At 62.0% G+C, this 17,719-nt stretch overlaps 5 pseudogenes; all 5 read left to right on the plus strand.

Annotated features, from left to right (window-relative positions):
- Window positions 1-119, plus strand: LOC142869319 (uncharacterized; annotated as a pseudogene).
- A 3,852-nt stretch (window positions 120-3,971) lies between these two features.
- Window positions 3,972-4,090, plus strand: LOC142869320 (uncharacterized; annotated as a pseudogene).
- Window positions 4,091-7,943: 3,853 nt separating this feature from the next.
- LOC142869321 (uncharacterized) lies at window positions 7,944-8,062 on the plus strand (annotated as a pseudogene).
- Window positions 8,063-11,920: 3,858 nt separating this feature from the next.
- LOC142869322 (uncharacterized) lies at window positions 11,921-12,039 on the plus strand (annotated as a pseudogene).
- Window positions 12,040-15,894: 3,855 nt separating this feature from the next.
- LOC142869324 (uncharacterized) lies at window positions 15,895-16,013 on the plus strand (annotated as a pseudogene).
- The last annotated feature ends 1,706 nt before the right edge of the window (window positions 16,014-17,719 follow it).

Consider the following 17,719-nt stretch of genomic DNA (forward strand, 5'->3'; position numbering starts at 1 on the left):
GTCCACGGCCACACCACCCCGAACGCGCCCGATCCCGTCTGGTCTCGGAAGCTAAGCAGGCTCGGGCCTGGTTAGAACTTGGATGGGAGACCGCCCGGGAATACCGGGTGCCGTAGGCTTCTTCTTTTTTTTTTTGCCTCTGGTTCTGTCGCGTTTCTGGGAGTGCGGGGGCGGCCCGGGGTGGGGGTGACCCCCACCCTCAGCGTCCGCCGCGGTGCCTGGCGCGCCCCAGCCCGCACCGTGGGGCCTCCTCTTGTCCCGAGCCGCGACACCGCCGCCACGCGGCAGCATGCGTGGCTTCTGGACAGTCAGGTCTCAGACCAAAGGTCTGCTCTGTGGGAGCCGACACGCTGGAGGAAACCTTGAGAGTCTGAGAGGGGAGGGAGTTCCAGAAGAAGGCCAGGATGTCATTTTGAGGGAGTATGTGACCAGAACTCGTCCCGTTGCTTTTGGGGTTCTATGGGCTACACGTAGGAATCTTTGGTGGTGGCACCTGATGTTGGGGGATCCGGAGTCACACCCAGACCTGCTCCACAGGCCTCCTTTTACTTTTCTCTTCGGATTCATTTTTTTTTTTTTTTTTTTGAGACAGAGTCTCGGTTTGGTGCCCAGGCTAGAGTGAGTGCCGTGGCGTCAGCCTAGCTCACAGCAACTTCAAACTCCTGGGCTCCAGTGATCCTTCTGCCTCAGCCTCCCGGGTAGCTGGGACTGCAGGCATGCGCCACCATGCCCCGCTAATTTTTATATATATATCAGTTGGCCAATTAATTCCTTTCTATTTATAGTAGAGACGGGGTCTCGCTCTTGCTCAGGCTGGTTTTGAACTCCTGACCTTGAGCAATCCGCCCGCCTCGGCCTCCCAAGAGCTAGGATTACAGGCGTGAGCCACAGCGCCCGGCCGGATTCATTATTTTTAAAAAGTGTCTCTTATCTCTATTATTGCATTTTCTTTTCTCTCTCTTTTCAAGCAGATGATGGGAGTCCAAGTATTAAGGTGACATGTGTTGCCCGTGCCCCCCTCCCCCCCCGTGTTCTTATTCATTTACCTCTCATGTTGCTCCAGCATATTGTGGGGGCACCAATGTTAAGGTCGGGTGCGTTGCCCTCTCCCAGCCTCCCCCCTCGGGTCAGAGCTTCAAGTGCGCCCATCCCCCAGTCGGTGCGTACCCACCCCATTCCTAATGGATGTGTATGCCCATCCCCTCCCCCCACCCGCCCGACACCCACCCGAAGAAGGTGATTCCTCTGTGTCCACTTAGGTGTCCATCGGTTCGTACCCATTTGCTGGTGAGCGCGAGCACGTGGTGCTCGTGTGTCCATTCTTGGGATACTTGGCTTACTGGAACGGGTTCCAGCTCTGGCCAGGAGAACCACGAGAGGTGCCCCCTCACCGCTGCTCCTCATAGCCGAATAGCACTCCGTGGTGTCCACGCGCCACATTTTATTTACCCACTCGTGGGTCGATGGGCACTCGGGTGGCTTCCAGGTCTTTGCGATTGTGACTTGTGCCCTGACACTAACCCTAACCCTTACCCAGCCCGTCTCCTCCACGGCCCCTGCCTGACTGACTCCTTCCCGCCCGGCCTATCACCTGTCACCGTCCTCTGCCCCTGCCTGACACGCTCCTCCCCGCCCGGGCCGTCACCGTCCTCGGCCCCTGCCTGACGGGGCTCCTCCGTCGCCTGGGCCTTCCAAGGGCTTGGTGTGGACGCTGGTTCCAGGACGCCCTCCCAGGAACCCGGTAGCAGGGCGGCCGCAGCGTCTCGCGCAACCCAACCGTCCGCCGGCTGGCCGCCATCGCTAAGTGGCCTGCGGGGGACGTGCTCCCGCTGTGCCGTGGGGGCCCAGCCTGGTGTCTTCTCTGAGGCCCCGCGGCTGCCGCTCCCCGCAAGGGGATAGCCGCGGAGGTGGGGACCGCCTCCTCATGGGGACGTACACCCAGCTCTCCACGTCGGATTCCGGGGCTCTCTGTCCTGCCAGAAGGCCCAGCTGGCCTGCGGGTCCTTAGAGTGGCAAAAACATCCGAAAACTGAGATTGAGGGTCCGGTGGGTGTCTGCACTTTTGTGCTGGGCACCCCAGGGAGGCCCGGTGGCTGGCTGGACAACGCGGTCTGCTGGGCTGGGGGGGGGGTTTGGAGGAGCAACTGATGCCCTTTGCACTTTGGGTAGCAAGTGTCTGAGGTGTCTCTGGGCCCTGTGCCATGTGGGGGCGGGGGCGGGGGCGGGGTGGGAGGAGGAGGAGGAGGAGGAGGAGGAGGAGGAGGTGGGAAGGGCCGTGGCCTGCAGTCGTGTTCCCCGGGGTGGCACAGCATGTGGCTTCTTCCACAGGCTGCTTGGCCTGGGCTCCCTGCACCTGGGCCTTTGGAGGACTGGCCCTGTGCTTGCCAACACTTCCTGCAGGGACCCAGAGCTGGGAGGTTGCATCTCTCAGCCCTGGGTCGGGCAGAGCCCCAGCGGGCCATGCCCACAACCTCTCTCAGCAGGGGTCCCCCAGAAGGCTCCTTTGGGACCAGGATTCTCTTGCGGGTGACTCTTTAAGGTCTGGCCCCTGGATGGAGGGGCACCAGGAGTAGAGGAGCAGGAAGGGGAAGGGGGTGGCCATGCGAGGGGACACTTTCAGGCCAAGTCCCAGCTTCAGTCTGATCCTCCTGGGAACCCCGGGGTGGACATCACACCTCCTGGTTGCCCCGCTCTGAGACAAGGAGCCGGGCTTCGCATTCCCACAGCAGCCAGTCGTGGGCTGAGGACACCTGGGGCGTTGGGAACTCCCTGGCTTCTCCTTGGTTTAACATCTGGAGCTGCTTGTGAATTGTGCCGCCACACACACCCGAGTGCAGGTGTCTTCCGCACAGACTGCGGGCCTCGCTCTTCTGAATGCCGCTAGCTCGCGACCCACCCACGGGAGAACCTGGTCAGGGTACTTTCTCTCAGGGGCAGACTCTGATCCGGGCGGGCTACCGGTGTCTCTGTTTGCTCCTTTCTTTCTTCCACTTCGGGAAAGGCTTCCTTACTGGGTGTGGAAATCTCCTATGCCTTTCCTCGCCTATTCTGTCAGCTCTAAAATTCTCTTTCGGTTGCCACCCTCACAGATGGATTAGGAAACTCTTTGCGGTGCACTCATTAGTGAAATGACCTCAATGACGCTGGAATCCAATATCTAATCGCCGATTTTTAGCGAGTCCACACGCCAGGGTGGTTGGGGTCCAGTGCAGCCCCGGCCAGGTCCAGGCCCCTTGGACTGGGCCACAGGAGGACAAAGAGGAGGGTCCCGGCCCCCACGGTAGGTAGAGGTGCGGGCAGTTCTCCAAGGGCTTGGGTGTTTTCCAGAGGGAGGAGATGGAGGGGACTGATTTCTTCAGCGCCCCACAAACCACGCCACCCCACCCCACCCATGGGACACATCCCGAGAGAGAGAGAGAGAGAGAGAGAGAGAGAGAGAGAGAGAGAGAGAGAGAGAGAGAGAGAGAGAGAGACGCCCCATACACTGGCTCCCCTCCCCCGTGCGCTGTGCCCCAGCCCTGGCCCGGGGGAATAGGCGGCCGCCGGGCCACAGGGTGGGGGGCGCAGCTGAAAGGGGTTGTGGGGGAGGGCCGCCCCTGGCTGGGGTCAAAGGGCGAGCGCCCCGCCCCTCCCGCCCGTGCGAGCTGGGGGTGGGGGGCGGGGAGGTGAAGGAGGCCAGGCAAGGAGAGGAGGGGGGCTTGAAGGTCTCCACCTTGGCGGGTCCAGCCGTGGAGGCGCATCTTGTGTGAGTGTGAGTGAGTGAGTGAGTGTGAGTGTGAGTGTGTGTGTATACAGAGACAGCCCCCAACCCCGGCCCGCCCCGCCTGTCACCCCCGTCCCTCGGAGCCCGCGGGACCCGGCCGGCGAACTCAACAGGCCCGACCCGGCGCGGGGCCTGGGGCGGGGGGAGGAGGCGGCGGGGAAGCGCAGAGAGGCTCGGCTTCTTGAGCGGGGCAGGGGCGCCCTCCGCCGTCCACGGCCACACCACCCCGAACGCGCCCGATCCCGTCTGGTCTCGGAAGCTAAGCAGGCTCGGGCCTGGTTAGAACTTGGATGGGAGACCGCCCGGGAATACCGGGTGCCGTAGGCTTCTTCTTTTTTTTTTTGCCTCTGGTTCTGTCGCGTTTCTGGGAGTGCGGGGGCGGCCCGGGGTGGGGGTGACCCCCACCCTCAGCGTCCGCCGCGGTGCCTGGCGCGCCCCAGCCCGCACCGTGGGGCCTCCTCTTGTCCCGAGCCGCGACACCGCCGCCACGCGGCAGCATGCGTGGCTTCTGGACAGTCAGGTCTCAGACCAAAGGTCTGCTCTGTGGGAGCCGACACGCTGGAGGAAACCTTGAGAGTCTGAGAGGGGAGGGAGTTCCAGAAGAAGGCCAGGATGTCATTTTGAGGGAGTATGTGACCAGAACTCGTCCCGTTGCTTTTGGGGTTCTATGGGCTACACGTAGGAATCTTTGGTGGTGGCACCTGATGTTGGGGGATCCGGAGTCACACCCAGACCTGCTCCACAGGCCTCCTTTTACTTTTCTCTTCGGATTCATTTTTTTTTTTTTTTTTTGAGACAGAGTCTCGGTTTGGTGCCCAGGCTAGAGTGAGTGCCGTGGCGTCAGCCTAGCTCACAGCAACTTCAAACTCCTGGGCTCCAGTGATCCTTCTGCCTCAGCCTCCCGGGTAGCTGGGACTGCAGGCATGCGCCACCATGCCCCGCTAATTTTTATATATATATCAGTTGGCCAATTAATTCCTTTCTATTTATAGTAGAGACGGGGTCTCGCTCTTGCTCAGGCTGGTTTTGAACTCCTGACCTTGAGCAATCCGCCCGCCTCGGCCTCCCAAGAGCTAGGATTACAGGCGTGAGCCACAGCGCCCGGCCGGATTCATTATTTTTAAAAAGTGTCTCTTATCTCTATTATTGCATTTTCTTTTCTCTCTCTTTTCAAGCAGATGATGGGAGTCCAAGTATTAAGGTGACATGTGTTGCCCGTGCCCCCCTCCCCCCCCGTGTTCTTATTCATTTACCTCTCATGTTGCTCCAGCATATTGTGGGGGCACCAATGTTAAGGTCGGGTGCGTTGCCCTCTCCCAGCCTCCCCCCTCGGGTCAGAGCTTCAAGTGCGCCCATCCCCCAGTCGGTGCGTACCCACCCCATTCCTAATGGATGTGTATGCCCATCACCTCCCCCCACCCGCCCGACACCCACCCGAAGAAGGTGATTCCTCTGTGTCCACTTAGGTGTCCATCGGTTCGTACCCATTTGCTGGTGAGCGCGAGCACGTGGTGCTCGTGTGTCCATTCTTGGGATACTTGGCTTACTGGAACGGGTTCCAGCTCTGGCCAGGAGAACCACGAGAGGTGCCCCCTCACCGCTGCTCCTCATAGCCGAATAGCACTCCGTGGTGTCCACGCGCCACATTTTATTTACCCACTCGTGGGTCGATGGGCACTCGGGTGGCTTCCAGGTCTTTGCGATTGTGACTTGTGCCCTGACACTAACCCTAACCCTTACCCAGCCCGTCTCCTCCACGGCCCCTGCCTGACTGACTCCTTCCCGCCCGGCCTATCACCTGTCACCGTCCTCTGCCCCTGCCTGACACGCTCCTCCCCGCCCGGGCCGTCACCGTCCTCGGCCCCTGCCTGACGGGGCTCCTCCGTCGCCTGGGCCTTCCAAGGGCTTGGTGTGGACGCTGGTTCCAGGACGCCCTCCCAGGAACCCGGTAGCAGGGCGGCCGCAGCGTCTCGCGCAACCCAACCGTCCGCCGGCTGGCCGCCATCGCTAAGTGGCCTGCGGGGGACGTGCTCCCGCTGTGCCGTGGGGGCCCAGCCTGGTGTCTTCTCTGAGGCCCCGCGGCTGCCGCTCCCCGCAAGGGGATAGCCGCGGAGGTGGGGACCGCCTCCTCATGGGGACGTACACCCAGCTCTCCACGTCGGATTCCGGGGCTCTCTGTCCTGCCAGAAGGCCCAGCTGGCCTGCGGGTCCTTAGAGTGGCAAAAACATCCGAAAACTGAGATTGAGGGTCCGGTGGGTGTCTGCACTTTTGTGCTGGGCACCCCAGGGAGGCCCGGTGGCTGGCTGGACAACGCGGTCTGCTGGGCTGGGGGGGGGGTTTGGAGGAGCAACTGATGCCCTTTGCACTTTGGGTAGCAAGTGTCTGAGGTGTCTCTGGGCCCTGTGCCATGTGGGGGCGGGGGCGGGGGCGGGGTGGGAGGAGGAGGAGGAGGAGGAGGAGGAGGAGGAGGAGGAGGAGGTGGGAAGGGCCGTGGCCTGCAGTCGTGTTCCCCGGGGTGGCACAGCATGTGGCTTCTTCCACAGGCTGCTTGGCCTGGGCTCCCTGCACCTGGGCCTTTGGAGGACTGGCCCTGTGCTTGCCAACACTTCCTGCAGGGACCCAGAGCTGGGAGGTTGCATCTCTCAGCCCTGGGTCGGGCAGAGCCCCAGCGGGCCATGCCCACAACCTCTCTCAGCAGGGGTCCCCCAGAAGGCTCCTTTGGGACCAGGATTCTCTTGCGGGTGACTCTTTAAGGTCTGGCCCCTGGATGGAGGGGCACCAGGAGTAGAGGAGCAGGAAGGGGAAGGGGGTGGCCATGCGAGGGGACACTTTCAGGCCAAGTCCCAGCTTCAGTCTGATCCTCCTGGGAACCCCGGGGTGGACATCACACCTCCTGGTTGCCCCGCTCTGAGACAAGGAGCCGGGCTTCGCATTCCCACAGCAGCCAGTCGTGGGCTGAGGACACCTGGGGCGTTGGGAACTCCCTGGCTTCTCCTTGGTTTAACATCTGGAGCTGCTTGTGAATTGTGCCGCCACACACACCCGAGTGCAGGTGTCTTCCGCACAGACTGCGGGCCTCGCTCTTCTGAATGCCGCTAGCTCGCGACCCACCCACGGGAGAACCTGGTCAGGGTACTTTCTCTCAGGGGCAGACTCTGATCCGGGCGGGCTACCGGTGTCTCTGTTTGCTCCTTTCTTTCTTCCACTTCGGGAAAGGCTTCCTTACTGGGTGTGGAAATCTCCTATGCCTTTCCTCGCCTATTCTGTCAGCTCTAAAATTCTCTTTCGGTTGCCACCCTCACAGATGGATTAGGAAACTCTTTGCGGTGCACTCATTAGTGAAATGACCTCAATGACGCTGGAATCCAATATCTAATCGCCGATTTTTAGCGAGTCCACACGCCAGGGTGGTTGGGGTCCAGTGCAGCCCCGGCCAGGTCCAGGCCCCTTGGACTGGGCCACAGGAGGACAAAGAGGAGGGTCCCGGCCCCCACGGTAGGTAGAGGTGCGGGCAGTTCTCCAAGGGCTTGGGTGTTTTCCAGAGGGAGGAGATGGAGGGGACTGATTTCTTCAGCGCCCCACAAACCACGCCACCCCACCCCACCCATGGGACACATCCCGAGAGAGAGAGAGAGAGAGAGAGAGAGAGAGAGAGAGAGAGAGAGAGAGAGAGAGAGAGAGAGACGCCCCATACACTGGCTCCCCTCCCCCGTGCGCTGTGCCCCAGCCCTGGCCCGGGGGAATAGGCGGCCGCCGGGCCACAGGGTGGGGGGCGCAGCTGAAAGGGGTTGTGGGGGAGGGCCGCCCCTGGCTGGGGTCAAAGGGCGAGCGCCCCGCCCCTCCCGCCCGTGCGAGCTGGGGGTGGGGGGCGGGGAGGTGAAGGAGGCCAGGCAAGGAGAGGAGGGGGGCTTGAAGGTCTCCACCTTGGCGGGTCCAGCCGTGGAGGCGCATCTTGTGTGAGTGTGAGTGAGTGAGTGAGTGTGAGTGTGAGTGTGTGTGTATACAGAGACAGCCCCCAACCCCGGCCCGCCCCGCCTGTCACCCCCGTCCCTCGGAGCCCGCGGGACCCGGCCGGCGAACTCAACAGGCCCGACCCGGCGCGGGGCCTGGGGCGGGAGGCGGCGGCGGGGAAGCGCAGAGAGGCTCGGCTTCTTGAGCGGGGCAGGGGCGCCCTCCGCCGTCCACGGCCACACCACCCCGAACGCGCCCGATCCCGTCTGGTCTCGGAAGCTAAGCAGGCTCGGGCCTGGTTAGAACTTGGATGGGAGACCGCCCGGGAATACCGGGTGCCGTAGGCTTCTTCTTTTTTTTTTTGCCTCTGGTTCTGTCGCGTTTCTGGGAGTGCGGGGGCGGCCCGGGGTGGGGGTGACCCCCACCCTCAGCGTCCGCCGCGGTGCCTGGCGCGCCCCAGCCCGCACCGTGGGGCCTCCTCTTGTCCCGAGCCGCGACACCGCCGCCACGCGGCAGCATGCGTGGCTTCTGGACAGTCAGGTCTCAGACCAAAGGTCTGCTCTGTGGGAGCCGACACGCTGGAGGAAACCTTGAGAGTCTGAGAGGGGAGGGAGTTCCAGAAGAAGGCCAGGATGTCATTTTGAGGGAGTATGTGACCAGAACTCGTCCCGTTGCTTTTGGGGTTCTATGGGCTACACGTAGGAATCTTTGGTGGTGGCACCTGATGTTGGGGGATCCGGAGTCACACCCAGACCTGCTCCACAGGCCTCCTTTTACTTTTCTCTTCGGATTCATTTTTTTTTTTTTTTTTTTGAGACAGAGTCTCGGTTTGGTGCCCAGGCTAGAGTGAGTGCCGTGGCGTCAGCCTAGCTCACAGCAACTTCAAACTCCTGGGCTCCAGTGATCCTTCTGCCTCAGCCTCCCGGGTAGCTGGGACTGCAGGCATGCGCCACCATGCCCCGCTAATTTTTATATATATATCAGTTGGCCAATTAATTCCTTTCTATTTATAGTAGAGACGGGGTCTCGCTCTTGCTCAGGCTGGTTTTGAACTCCTGACCTTGAGCAATCCGCCCGCCTCGGCCTCCCAAGAGCTAGGATTACAGGCGTGAGCCACAGCGCCCGGCCGGATTCATTATTTTTAAAAAGTGTCTCTTATCTCTATTATTGCATTTTCTTTTCTCTCTCTTTTCAAGCAGATGATGGGAGTCCAAGTATTAAGGTGACATGTGTTGCCCGTGCCCCCCTCCCCCCCCGTGTTCTTATTCATTTACCTCTCATGTTGCTCCAGCATATTGTGGGGGCACCAATGTTAAGGTCGGGTGCGTTGCCCTCTCCCAGCCTCCCCCCTCGGGTCAGAGCTTCAAGTGCGCCCATCCCCCAGTCGGTGCGTACCCACCCCATTCCTAATGGATGTGTATGCCCATCCCCTCCCCCCACCCGCCCGACACCCACCCGAAGAAGGTGATTCCTCTGTGTCCACTTAGGTGTCCATCGGTTCGTACCCATTTGCTGGTGAGCGCGAGCACGTGGTGCTCGTGTGTCCATTCTTGGGATACTTGGCTTACTGGAACGGGTTCCAGCTCTGGCCAGGAGAACCACGAGAGGTGCCCCCTCACCGCTGCTCCTCATAGCCGAATAGCACTCCGTGGTGTCCACGCGCCACATTTTATTTACCCACTCGTGGGTCGATGGGCACTCGGGTGGCTTCCAGGTCTTTGCGATTGTGACTTGTGCCCTGACACTAACCCTAACCCTTACCCAGCCCGTCTCCTCCACGGCCCCTGCCTGACTGACTCCTTCCCGCCCGGCCTATCACCTGTCACCGTCCTCTGCCCCTGCCTGACACGCTCCTCCCCGCCCGGGCCGTCACCGTCCTCGGCCCCTGCCTGACGGGGCTCCTCCGTCGCCTGGGCCTTCCAAGGGCTTGGTGTGGACGCTGGTTCCAGGACGCCCTCCCAGGAACCCGGTAGCAGGGCGGCCGCAGCGTCTCGCGCAACCCAACCGTCCGCCGGCTGGCCGCCATCGCTAAGTGGCCTGCGGGGGACGTGCTCCCGCTGTGCCGTGGGGGCCCAGCCTGGTGTCTTCTCTGAGGCCCCGCGGCTGCCGCTCCCCGCAAGGGGATAGCCGCGGAGGTGGGGACCGCCTCCTCATGGGGACGTACACCCAGCTCTCCACGTCGGATTCCGGGGCTCTCTGTCCTGCCAGAAGGCCCAGCTGGCCTGCGGGTCCTTAGAGTGGCAAAAACATCCGAAAACTGAGATTGAGGGTCCGGTGGGTGTCTGCACTTTTGTGCTGGGCACCCCAGGGAGGCCCGGTGGCTGGCTGGACAACGCGGTCTGCTGGGCTGGGGGGGGGGTTTGGAGGAGCAACTGATGCCCTTTGCACTTTGGGTAGCAAGTGTCTGAGGTGTCTCTGGGCCCTGTGCCATGTGGGGGCGGGGGCGGGGGCGGGGTGGGAGGAGGAGGAGGAGGAGGAGGAGGAGGAGGAGGAGGAGGAGGTGGGAAGGGCCGTGGCCTGCAGTCGTGTTCCCCGGGGTGGCACAGCATGTGGCTTCTTCCACAGGCTGCTTGGCCTGGGCTCCCTGCACCTGGGCCTTTGGAGGACTGGCCCTGTGCTTGCCAACACTTCCTGCAGGGACCCAGAGCTGGGAGGTTGCATCTCTCAGCCCTGGGTCGGGCAGAGCCCCAGCGGGCCATGCCCACAACCTCTCTCAGCAGGGGTCCCCCAGAAGGCTCCTTTGGGACCAGGATTCTCTTGCGGGTGACTCTTTAAGGTCTGGCCCCTGGATGGAGGGGCACCAGGAGTAGAGGAGCAGGAAGGGGAAGGGGGTGGCCATGCGAGGGGACACTTTCAGGCCAAGTCCCAGCTTCAGTCTGATCCTCCTGGGAACCCCGGGGTGGACATCACACCTCCTGGTTGCCCCGCTCTGAGACAAGGAGCCGGGCTTCGCATTCCCACAGCAGCCAGTCGTGGGCTGAGGACACCTGGGGCGTTGGGAACTCCCTGGCTTCTCCTTGGTTTAACATCTGGAGCTGCTTGTGAATTGTGCCGCCACACACACCCGAGTGCAGGTGTCTTCCGCACAGACTGCGGGCCTCGCTCTTCTGAATGCCGCTAGCTCGCGACCCACCCACGGGAGAACCTGGTCAGGGTACTTTCTCTCAGGGGCAGACTCTGATCCGGGCGGGCTACCGGTGTCTCTGTTTGCTCCTTTCTTTCTTCCACTTCGGGAAAGGCTTCCTTACTGGGTGTGGAAATCTCCTATGCCTTTCCTCGCCTATTCTGTCAGCTCTAAAATTCTCTTTCGGTTGCCACCCTCACAGATGGATTAGGAAACTCTTTGCGGTGCACTCATTAGTGAAATGACCTCAATGACGCTGGAATCCAATATCTAATCGCCGATTTTTAGCGAGTCCACACGCCAGGGTGGTTGGGGTCCAGTGCAGCCCCGGCCAGGTCCAGGCCCCTTGGACTGGGCCACAGGAGGACAAAGAGGAGGGTCCCGGCCCCCACGGTAGGTAGAGGTGCGGGCAGTTCTCCAAGGGCTTGGGTGTTTTCCAGAGGGAGGAGATGGAGGGGACTGATTTCTTCAGCGCCCCACAAACCACGCCACCCCACCCCACCCATGGGACACATCCCGAGAGAGAGAGAGAGAGAGAGAGAGAGAGAGAGAGAGAGAGAGAGAGAGAGAGAGAGAGAGAGAGAGACGCCCCATACACTGGCTCCCCTCCCCCGTGCGCTGTGCCCCAGCCCTGGCCCGGGGGAATAGGCGGCCGCCGGGCCACAGGGTGGGGGGCGCAGCTGAAAGGGGTTGTGGGGGAGGGCCGCCCCTGGCTGGGGTCAAAGGGCGAGCGCCCCGCCCCTCCCGCCCGTGCGAGCTGGGGGTGGGGGGCGGGGAGGTGAAGGAGGCCAGGCAAGGAGAGGAGGGGGGCTTGAAGGTCTCCACCTTGGCGGGTCCAGCCGTGGAGGCGCATCTTGTGTGAGTGTGAGTGAGTGAGTGAGTGTGAGTGTGAGTGTGTGTGTATACAGAGACAGCCCCCAACCCCGGCCCGCCCCGCCTGTCACCCCCGTCCCTCGGAGCCCGCGGGACCCGGCCGGCGAACTCAACAGGCCCGACCCGGCGCGGGGCCTGGGGCGGGAGGCGGCGGCGGGGAAGCGCAGAGAGGCTCGGCTTCTTGAGCGGGGCAGGGGCGCCCTCCGCCGTCCACGGCCACACCACCCCGAACGCGCCCGATCCCGTCTGGTCTCGGAAGCTAAGCAGGCTCGGGCCTGGTTAGAACTTGGATGGGAGACCGCCCGGGAATACCGGGTGCCGTAGGCTTCTTCTTTTTTTTTTTGCCTCTGGTTCTGTCGCGTTTCTGGGAGTGCGGGGGCGGCCCGGGGTGGGGGTGACCCCCACCCTCAGCGTCCGCCGCGGTGCCTGGCGCGCCCCAGCCCGCACCGTGGGGCCTCCTCTTGTCCCGAGCCGCGACACCGCCGCCACGCGGCAGCATGCGTGGCTTCTGGACAGTCAGGTCTCAGACCAAAGGTCTGCTCTGTGGGAGCCGACACGCTGGAGGAAACCTTGAGAGTCTGAGAGGGGAGGGAGTTCCAGAAGAAGGCCAGGATGTCATTTTGAGGGAGTATGTGACCAGAACTCGTCCCGTTGCTTTTGGGGTTCTATGGGCTACACGTAGGAATCTTTGGTGGTGGCACCTGATGTTGGGGGATCCGGAGTCACACCCAGACCTGCTCCACAGGCCTCCTTTTACTTTTCTCTTCGGATTCATTTTTTTTTTTTTTTTTTTGAGACAGAGTCTCGGTTTGGTGCCCAGGCTAGAGTGAGTGCCGTGGCGTCAGCCTAGCTCACAGCAACTTCAAACTCCTGGGCTCCAGTGATCCTTCTGCCTCAGCCTCCCGGGTAGCTGGGACTGCAGGCATGCGCCACCATGCCCCGCTAATTTTTATATATATATCAGTTGGCCAATTAATTCCTTTCTATTTATAGTAGAGACGGGGTCTCGCTCTTGCTCAGGCTGGTTTTGAACTCCTGACCTTGAGCAATCCGCCCGCCTCGGCCTCCCAAGAGCTAGGATTACAGGCGTGAGCCACAGCGCCCGGCCGGATTCATTATTTTTAAAAAGTGTCTCTTATCTCTATTATTGCATTTTCTTTTCTCTCTCTTTTCAAGCAGATGATGGGAGTCCAAGTATTAAGGTGACATGTGTTGCCCGTGCCCCCCTCCCCCCCCGTGTTCTTATTCATTTACCTCTCATGTTGCTCCAGCATATTGTGGGGGCACCAATGTTAAGGTCGGGTGCGTTGCCCTCTCCCAGCCTCCCCCCTCGGGTCAGAGCTTCAAGTGCGCCCATCCCCCAGTCGGTGCGTACCCACCCCATTCCTAATGGATGTGTATGCCCATCCCCTCCCCCCACCCGCCCGACACCCACCCGAAGAAGGTGATTCCTCTGTGTCCACTTAGGTGTCCATCGGTTCGTACCCATTTGCTGGTGAGCGCGAGCACGTGGTGCTCGTGTGTCCATTCTTGGGATACTTGGCTTACTGGAACGGGTTCCAGCTCTGGCCAGGAGAACCACGAGAGGTGCCCCCTCACCGCTGCTCCTCATAGCCGAATAGCACTCCGTGGTGTCCACGCGCCACATTTTATTTACCCACTCGTGGGTCGATGGGCACTCGGGTGGCTTCCAGGTCTTTGCGATTGTGACTTGTGCCCTGACACTAACCCTAACCCTTACCCAGCCCGTCTCCTCCACGGCCCCTGCCTGACTGACTCCTTCCCGCCCGGCCTATCACCTGTCACCGTCCTCTGCCCCTGCCTGACACGCTCCTCCCCGCCCGGGCCGTCACCGTCCTCGGCCCCTGCCTGACGGGGCTCCTCCGTCGCCTGGGCCTTCCAAGGGCTTGGTGTGGACGCTGGTTCCAGGACGCCCTCCCAGGAACCCGGTAGCAGGGCGGCCGCAGCGTCTCGCGCAACCCAACCGTCCGCCGGCTGGCCGCCATCGCTAAGTGGCCTGCGGGGGACGTGCTCCCGCTGTGCCGTGGGGGCCCAGCCTGGTGTCTTCTCTGAGGCCCCGCGGCTGCCGCTCCCCGCAAGGGGATAGCCGCGGAGGTGGGGACCGCCTCCTCATGGGGACGTACACCCAGCTCTCCACGTCGGATTCCGGGGCTCTCTGTCCTGCCAGAAGGCCCAGCTGGCCTGCGGGTCCTTAGAGTGGCAAAAACATCCGAAAACTGAGATTGAGGGTCCGGTGGGTGTCTGCACTTTTGTGCTGGGCACCCCAGGGAGGCCCGGTGGCTGGCTGGACAACGCGGTCTGCTGGGCTGGGGGGGGGGTTTGGAGGAGCAACTGATGCCCTTTGCACTTTGGGTAGCAAGTGTCTGAGGTGTCTCTGGGCCCTGTGCCATGTGGGGGCGGGGGCGGGGGCGGGGTGGGAGGAGGAGGAGGAGGAGGAGGAGGAGGAGGAGGAGGAGGTGGGAAGGGCCGTGGCCTGCAGTCGTGTTCCCCGGGGTGGCACAGCATGTGGCTTCTTCCACAGGCTGCTTGGCCTGGGCTCCCTGCACCTGGGCCTTTGGAGGACTGGCCCTGTGCTTGCCAACACTTCCTGCAGGGACCCAGAGCTGGGAGGTTGCATCTCTCAGCCCTGGGTCGGGCAGAGCCCCAGCGGGCCATGCCCACAACCTCTCTCAGCAGGGGTCCCCCAGAAGGCTCCTTTGGGACCAGGATTCTCTTGCGGGTGACTCTTTAAGGTCTGGCCCCTGGATGGAGGGGCACCAGGAGTAGAGGAGCAGGAAGGGGAAGGGGGTGGCCATGCGAGGGGACACTTTCAGGCCAAGTCCCAGCTTCAGTCTGATCCTCCTGGGAACCCCGGGGTGGACATCACACCTCCTGGTTGCCCCGCTCTGAGACAAGGAGCCGGGCTTCGCATTCCCACAGCAGCCAGTCGTGGGCTGAGGACACCTGGGGCGTTGGGAACTCCCTGGCTTCTCCTTGGTTTAACATCTGGAGCTGCTTGTGAATTGTGCCGCCACACACACCCGAGTGCAGGTGTCTTCCGCACAGACTGCGGGCCTCGCTCTTCTGAATGCCGCTAGCTCGCGACCCACCCACGGGAGAACCTGGTCAGGGTACTTTCTCTCAGGGGCAGACTCTGATCCGGGCGGGCTACCGGTGTCTCTGTTTGCTCCTTTCTTTCTTCCACTTCGGGAAAGGCTTCCTTACTGGGTGTGGAAATCTCCTATGCCTTTCCTCGCCTATTCTGTCAGCTCTAAAATTCTCTTTCGGTTGCCACCCTCACAGATGGATTAGGAAACTCTTTGCGGTGCACTCATTAGTGAAATGACCTCAATGACGCTGGAATCCAATATCTAATCGCCGATTTTTAGCGAGTCCACACGCCAGGGTGGTTGGGGTCCAGTGCAGCCCCGGCCAGGTCCAGGCCCCTTGGACTGGGCCACAGGAGGACAAAGAGGAGGGTCCCGGCCCCCACGGTAGGTAGAGGTGCGGGCAGTTCTCCAAGGGCTTGGGTGTTTTCCAGAGGGAGGAGATGGAGGGGACTGATTTCTTCAGCGCCCCACAAACCACGCCACCCCACCCCACCCATGGGACACATCCCGAGAGAGAGAGAGAGAGAGAGAGAGAGAGAGAGAGAGAGAGAGAGAGAGAGAGAGAGAGAGAGAGAGACGCCCCATACACTGGCTCCCCTCCCCCGTGCGCTGTGCCCCAGCCCTGGCCCGGGGGAATAGGCGGCCGCCGGGCCACAGGGTGGGGGGCGCAGCTGAAAGGGGTTGTGGGGGAGGGCCGCCCCTGGCTGGGGTCAAAGGGCGAGCGCCCCGCCCCTCCCGCCCGTGCGAGCTGGGGGTGGGGGGCGGGGAGGTGAAGGAGGCCAGGCAAGGAGAGGAGGGGGGCTTGAAGGTCTCCACCTTGGCGGGTCCAGCCGTGGAGGCGCATCTTGTGTGAGTGTGAGTGAGTGAGTGAGTGTGAGTGTGAGTGTGTGTGTATACAGAGACAGCCCCCAACCCCGGCCCGCCCCGCCTGTCACCCCCGTCCCTCGGAGCCCGCGGGACCCGGCCGGCGAACTCAACAGGCCCGACCCGGCGCGGGGCCTGGGGCGGGAGGCGGCGGCGGGGAAGCGCAGAGAGGCTCGGCTTCTTGAGCGGGGCAGGGGCGCCCTCCGCCGTCCACGGCCACACCACCCCGAACGCGCCCGATCCCGTCTGGTCTCGGAAGCTAAGCAGGCTCGGGCCTGGTTAGAACTTGGATGGGAGACCGCCCGGGAATACCGGGTGCCGTAGGCTTCTTCTTTTTTTTTTTGCCTCTGGTTCTGTCGCGTTTCTGGGAGTGCGGGGGCGGCCCGGGGTGGGGGTGACCCCCACCCTCAGCGTCCGCCGCGGTGCCTGGCGCGCCCCAGCCCGCACCGTGGGGCCTCCTCTTGTCCCGAGCCGCGACACCGCCGCCACGCGGCAGCATGCGTGGCTTCTGGACAGTCAGGTCTCAGACCAAAGGTCTGCTCTGTGGGAGCCGACACGCTGGAGGAAACCTTGAGAGTCTGAGAGGGGAGGGAGTTCCAGAAGAAGGCCAGGATGTCATTTTGAGGGAGTATGTGACCAGAACTCGTCCCGTTGCTTTTGGGGTTCTATGGGCTACACGTAGGAATCTTTGGTGGTGGCACCTGATGTTGGGGGATCCGGAGTCACACCCAGACCTGCTCCACAGGCCTCCTTTTACTTTTCTCTTCGGATTCATTTTTTTTTTTTTTTTTTTGAGACAGAGTCTCGGTTTGGTGCCCAGGCTAGAGTGAGTGCCGTGGCGTCAGCCTAGCTCACAGCAACTTCAAACTCCTGGGCTCCAGTGATCCTTCTGCCTCAGCCTCCCGGGTAGCTGGGACTGCAGGCATGCGCCACCATGCCCCGCTAATTTTTATATATATATCAGTTGGCCAATTAATTCCTTTCTATTTATAGTAGAGACGGGGTCTCGCTCTTGCTCAGGCTGGTTTTGAACTCCTGACCTTGAGCAATCCGCCCGCCTCGGCCTCCCAAGAGCTAGGATTACAGGCGTGAGCCACAGCGCCCGGCCGGATTCATTATTTTTAAAAAGTGTCTCTTATCTCTATTATTGCATTTTCTTTTCTCTCTCTTTTCAAGCAGATGATGGGAGTCCAAGTATTAAGGTGACATGTGTTGCCCGTGCCCCCCTCCCCCCCCGTGTTCTTATTCATTTACCTCTCATGTTGCTCCAGCATATTGTGGGGGCACCAATGTTAAGGTCGGGTGCGTTGCCCTCTCCCAGCCTCCCCCCTCGGGTCAGAGCTTCAAGTGCGCCCATCCCCCAGTCGGTGCGTACCCACCCCATTCCTAATGGATGTGTATGCCCATCCCCTCCCCCCACCCGCCCGACACCCACCCGAAGAAGGTGATTCCTCTGTGTCCACTTAGGTGTCCATCGGTTCGTACCCATTTGCTGGTGAGCGCGAGCACGTGGTGCTCGTGTGTCCATTCTTGGGATACTTGGCTTACTGGAACGGGTTCCAGCTCTGGCCAGGAGAACCACGAGAGGTGCCCCCTCACCGCTGCTCCTCATAGCCGAATAGCACTCCGTGGTGTCCACGCGCCACATTTTATTTACCCACTCGTGGGTCGATGGGCACTCGGGTGGCTTCCAGGTCTTTGCGATTGTGACTTGTGCCCTGACACTAACCCTAACCCTTACCCAGCCCGTCTCCTCCACGGCCCCTGCCTGACTGACTCCTTCCCGCCCGGCCTATCACCTGTCACCGTCCTCTGCCCCTGCCTGACACGCTCCTCCCCGCCCGGGCCGTCACCGTCCTCGGCCCCTGCCTGACGGGGCTCCTCCGTCGCCTGGGCCTTCCAAGGGCTTGGTGTGGACGCTGGTTCCAGGACGCCCTCCCAGGAACCCGGTAGCAGGGCGGCCGCAGCGTCTCGCGCAACCCAACCGTCCGCCGGCTGGCCGCCATCGCTAAGTGGCCTGCGGGGGACGTGCT

This window comes from Microcebus murinus, unplaced genomic scaffold, assembly GCF_040939455.1.
Source record: "Microcebus murinus isolate Inina unplaced genomic scaffold, M.murinus_Inina_mat1.0 scaf069_hap2_Mmur4.0, whole genome shotgun sequence".
In the NCBI taxonomy this organism is placed as follows: domain Eukaryota; kingdom Metazoa; phylum Chordata; class Mammalia; order Primates; family Cheirogaleidae; genus Microcebus; species Microcebus murinus.